This window comes from Nannospalax galili, unplaced genomic scaffold (assembly GCF_000622305.1).
Source record: "Nannospalax galili isolate Female #2095 unplaced genomic scaffold, S.galili_v1.0 scaffold517, whole genome shotgun sequence".
Classification (NCBI taxonomy): Eukaryota; Metazoa; Chordata; class Mammalia; order Rodentia; family Spalacidae; genus Nannospalax; species Nannospalax galili.
Genome location: NW_008340098.1, coordinates 1,023,233 through 1,029,232, shown reverse-complemented (window position 1 = coordinate 1,029,232; position 6,000 = coordinate 1,023,233).

Below are 6,000 nucleotides of genomic sequence, written 5' to 3'. Positions count from 1 at the left end.
GACTGATGCCCACATCCCCTGTCTGCGATGCAGGAGGGCTTCTGAGAGGAAGGAGCATGACCAGGGCAGTAGCTTTCCACAATGAAGCCTGTTCCTGGGCGCCAGAGCAAGTCCCTGGCTGGCAGAAACAGACGTTCCCTAGATTTTTCTTTTTATGGGGATATGTGAGGAAAGTATGAATGTCTTCGCTTAAAAGCAGTTCTGTTTAAGGGCTATCAAATGTAAATGTTATGGCCCAAGGAAAGAGGATGGCCTTTTAAAGAAGTTTTTGACCAAAGCCTCATCTGAAATCACTGGAAACCACTAGGGCTGGTAACGTGTGATGTTTAGTGACTCGGGGCAACATAATCTCTTTTCTACAGCACATGTTGGTGGGTGGACGACAGGTGGGCAAGGTACCAGAGGAGGATGCTCTTGCTTGAGGGAGGAGCTACCCACCCTGTAGATGGGGAATCAACATGAAGCCTTGGTTCAGGTTCAGTCCTTCTCTTTTCCCTAGATGAGCACAGCTTACTTCTGGGGTATATACCTTGTACTTCCCAGAGGAGGTCCCCTCTCCCCAAGGGGAGCTTGCTTTGGTCCTGGTGGCATAGAGAAGGAATCAGTTTTCCTTTCTTGAAAATAGACCTGAAGCTGCAGATTCTAATATTTATTTTTCAGTGCTCCCATAACATTCCAGTTAAGCCAAGGGTTTCTCCATGGGTGAATCTGGCTAGCTAGTCCTGGAAAGTGGAGAAGGCAGTTTAAGTTGTCTCAGCACTGTCTGATGAGGGCCAGCCTTGCATGAGGAAAACAGGGCAGTGGCCACAGAGACAGCACTCAAGGACTTTGGGATGGTGAGAGCCAAATGAGGCCCCAAGGGGGTGTTGGTTGAGTTGATGAGGTTGGGCCATTCCATCCCAAAGCCAATAGCAAAAGGTAGCCTAGGCTAGAGGGTGGCAGGTGGAGCAGGAGAGTACTGCATTCCAGATTCTGCTCTGCATCATATGGGGGACCTTGGGTGAGTCACTCAATGTCTCTGAGCTCTCGCCTGTAAGATAAGCATAGTGGTTCTTGCTGGCAAGGTGCCTGGCCTCCAGCAGGAACAGCTGTAGCACTTTTCTTCTCTGTGTTATGTCTTTTGCACTTGGGTTCCCATAAGCCCCTGGAGCACAGGTTTCAGGGAGTCAGTCCCTGGGGCTGCAAGAACAGGGGGAAGGTGTGCTAAGCCCATGTCCTCTCTGACAGTGCCCACAAGCCCTCCTGTTAAAGATTCCCTGGGACCACATATTCCCACAGAGTATGGACTCTATGACTGCCTTCATGGCCTTCCTCAAGCTCTATTCCTGATGATAAACTGAGGCAGGTTGGCTGTCAAATTTTACACAACGATTGGTTCTACCCACGCTACAAAGGCCCTGCTGTTGACGTCAACTGAGACTTGTCTGGCTTCTGGGTAGCTCTCAGAGCATCCCTACCTTCAAGTGGATGCAGTCCTCAGATTCTGACCATGAACCAATAGATAGGAGGGGAGAAGTCATTTTATAATTGAGATCAGCTTGGCTTTCTGGTTCCAACCTGGCTGTTCCTTTTTTGATAGGATTTTGGGACACATTGCTTCAGTTTTCTGTACTCAGGATCCTCATTCCTGACAGAGAGTTGGGATGAGGTGGTCCTTGTCCTGCCTTTCAGTAATGGCAGACCAGTGGAAGTGACAATAATGTGGTCATTCTGTGAGCTCTCAGTAAATTCCCTCCAAATATATGTGCCTTGTGCTTCTTGGGCCCCTTTGATGCTGACCAGGCAGTCAAGTTTCCTCTTTCTAAGCATTTCATCTGTGGAGCTTTAGATAGCTGCAGTGGCATATCTGACATGTGTGGACCCTCATTCCTAGAGTGAGCAAAATTTTACTTCCCTCTGCCTTTACAGATTTAGGAAGTAATGAAAGGATTGACTGTGGGGTGTTGAGCCAGGTGTGTGTATGGTGAATTGCAAGGTCTGTCTTACCTCAGAGCAGGATGGAATGGGAAGACAGCTTCTGATAATGTGTGTGTGTGTGTGTGTGTGTGTGTGTGTGTGAGTGTGTGTGTGTTCCTGGAGGTTAGAGTTGGTCAACTTTGAGTGTCATTCCTTAGAAGTTGTCTACCTTTATTTTCAGTTTGGGTTTTTTGTTAAAAATATTTTATTTTTTAAAAAACTTTATTTGTATGAGTGTATTCCCTGGATGAACGTTAAGTGCACCTGTGTTGTACAATGTCCGAGGAAGTCAGTAGAGGGCTGGATACCCTGAAACTTGAGTTATATATGGTTGTTAGCTGCCAGGTGGGTGCTGGGAACCAAACTCAAGTCCTCTGCAAGAGCAGCCAGTGCTCTTAACTGGTAAGCCATGTCTCCAGCCCCTGCTTTTATTTTTTGAGACAAGGTTTCACTATGTAGCCCTGGCTGGTCTGGAACTCACTATTGTAGACCAGGCTGGCCTCGCAGGCTCACAGAGATCTGCCTGCCTCTGATTAAAGGCAAGGGCCACCAAACCCTATCACCATCTTGGTTTTTTGTTTGTTTGTTTCTTTGTTTGTTTTTGAGACAGGGTCTTCCTGTAACCCCAGCTGGCCTAAAACTCACTATATAGACCATGCTGGCCTGGATCTCATAGAGATTGGCCTGCCTTTGCCTTCTGAGTGCTGGGATTTAAAGGCATGGGTCACCACTCCCAGCTCCACCCTGCTTGTTTGAGCCAGGATATATCACTGGCCTCTACCTTACTTAGTGGGCTAGGCTGGCTGGCCAGCAAGCCTCAGGGATCCTCCTGTCTCTGTCTCCCAAGCATTGGAATTATGAGCTTGTGACACGTTCAGCTGCGTTCTAAGGATCCAAGTCAGGTTCTCATGTATGCATGACCACACCTTTTCTAACTGAATTATCTCTCTAGCCTCTCTCCTAATATTTTTATTTTTTAATCTATCATTTATTAGTTTTTGTAGTGCTGGGGATTAAACCCAGGACCTCGTGCTTGCTAGGCAAACATTAAGCTATACTCCAGCCCCCCAGCTACTTCTAGTTTTTGATGCTTAAAGTGGAAAGAGCCTGGCAACAGGCTAGTCCAGGAAAGAATATGGTCCTAGTATCTTGGGAACCCCTTCACCCACCTACCACCATGCCAACAGGGGAGATGGCATCCTGTGGTGAGAGATTTGGATCTTCTGAGAAGTTAAGTGGTGATGAGGGGAGACTAGAAAATAGCTAGTACCCATCCCTCCCCGATTTCAGCACACTTGGACAGGAAGGAGTCTGCTCCTCTTCCTTGCTCTGCCCATGGAGACCATTGATCTGCTTTTTGTCCCTCTAGATTAGTTTCATTTTCTAAAACTTTACATAAACACAATTGTATAGTGTATGCTCTTTGTTTTTCTTTTTTAAGACAGGGTCTCCCTTGTAGCCCCAGTAGGCCTACAACTTGCTATGTAAACAAAGCTGACCATGAACTCACAGAAATCTACCTGCCTCTGCCTCCTGAGTGCTGGGATTAAAGGTGTATATAACCATGTCTGGCCACATATGATCTTTTTTTTTTTAAATGAATGTGTGTCTGTGTGCATGTATGCACGCATACATGCATGTGCTACAACATGTGTGTAGAGGTCTTCTGTATGGGTCCTGGGGATCAAAATCAGGTCATAAGGCTTGATGGCAGACATCATTATTACTCATTACCATCTCGCCAGCCCCAGTGTATGTTCTTTTAAAGGCTCTTACTTATTATCATTTGTTACTGACTAGTGAATGCAAGCCTCATGTTCTCTACTACTGAGCTGTATCCCCAGGCCCTGTGCTCTTTCTTGTCTGATGTCTGATGCCAGGGCGACAGCTTTGATGTTGGTGCACTTTGTTGGGTGTCTTGGCAGCTCTTTTCTGTGCATTGCTGAGTGGAATTCCTTGACATACACACGTAAAGTTTGCTGAGTCTTCTGCCCTGCTGATAAACTTCAGATTGTTTCAGATGAGGCTCTGAAGCACTAGCCAGGGAGCCCCAAAGCCCTAGCTCTGTCACCCTTGCTGTATGCCTGTCTCTTCCATTCTCCGAACCTCCCCTTCCCTTCTGAAATATGTAGCCATGGACTTCTATCCTGCTCCTAAGGGTCCCTCTGGCCACTATTATATTTCTCTCTTGTTACCATACCTATGTTTCCCATCATCAGTGAACCAGGCTCTGTGACAGTGGGGTTGATTCTGGACACTGGCCAGCTACGACTTGGATATTCTAGACTCTGCAAGCTCAGCCTCACTCTGGAACCTGAAGGGTATGTCTCTGTAGCCATGAGCTCTTGAGGATTGGGCTGTAACTCTAGTCTGGACTTAGACTGGAGAGGAGGCTCATCAATTAAGAACACCTATTGCTCTTGTAGAGGACACTACATGCACATGGTGCACTTACATACATGCAGGCAAAATACTCATACACATAAAAAATAAAAATAAATAAATCTTTAGCTGGGGGTGGCAGCACACGCCTTCAGTCCCAGCACTTGGGAGGCAGAGGCAGGTGGATCTCTGTGAGTTCAAGGCCAGCCTGATCTCCAAAGTGAATCTAGGTCAGCTGTAGGCTGCAGGGAGACCCTGTCTCAAAAAGACCAAAAAAAAAAAAAAAAAAAAAAAACCACTTTAGAAAATATCATCTTTGTGACATGCCAAGATTTTCTGGGCTGTGCTTGCACACTCCCAGGGACAGGCATCTTTGCCTCATGCAGCAGCCTTACCCTGTTGAGGAGGTGGAGCTGAGTATGCCCATCTCTGTTCCCTCCTGTGAACCCCCACTCCACAGCTGGCTCACTTCACTCCTTCAGCAACATAGCATGCCATACTTAGGCCTCAAAGAGGGGCTGTCCAACTGTTCACTGTGAGAGATACTAGAGGTCAGACAGTAGAGGGTTCCCACTCCATCTCTGACAGCAGATTTGGAAGATTAATTCTGAATCACACAGGCCTCAGGAACATTGGAGTGGTTTCCCCATGGCCTGATGTTATCCTAACAATCTGCTGTTCCCTCCTGGAGTTGGGTAAGGCTGGGCACAGATTCAACTCTTCCAGAGGCCACCACCCTATTCAGGGCTACCAATGCCTGGGATGGGGGGCAGGGGGTGTAGGGGAGAAACTGAGATGTCAGGAAAACCAGACACACAAAAAGCCAGGGGGTGGCTCATGTGGAAGGTGTGGCAGTGACAGTGGGGTGTGGGTTGGAGACACAAGTCCACTCTGCTGTCCACAGCCTGAGTTCTTAAATCGCAAATTTATTTATTTATTTATTTATTTATTTATTTATTATGTGCGTGTGCCACAGCACGTTTGGTTTGGGAGTCAATTCTCTCCTTCCACCATGTGGGCCCTGGGTGATCAAAGGTCATCAGACTCAGTGGCAGGTTTCCCTACCTGATGAGCCATCTCTCTCAGCCTCTGAAGAGATTTTTTTAAAGATTTCTTTTTATTGAAATCTTTTGTGTATTTCATTTCATACAGAACATCTCAAACAATCTTAATAATCTTTATACCCCCATCCCCACTGGCACCCTCCCATGCCCCCTCCCACCCACTGGAGCCCATATACTCTGTCATCCCTGCTAAGACCTGCCATGTTGTCAGTGTCCCGTTCATTCCCCAGTGCAGGTCCATCCACTGAGTCTAGTCAGCCTATCTAGAGTCCCTTGTTTTAGTAAAATCAGCTCTTCTTCACCTAGCAGTAACCAGTTGCCAATATTTCTTCAGATAAGATAATTTTCCCAGTTCTATGCTGGGTTTTTGTCTGCCTGAGTTCGCATGGGACTTGTGTATGCTGATACCATTGCCATAGAATCATATGAGCAGGTTCCCAGAAACTTGTAGGACTCTGTTTCCATATGGTCATGCAACTCCTCCCAGGCTCTTACAGTCTTTCCACCCTCTCTTCTGAGATGGTCTCTAAGCCTTGGGTAGGTGAAGTTTAATAATAGAGTCCTGTCCAAGAACATTCATTCAGCAGACTCTTGATCT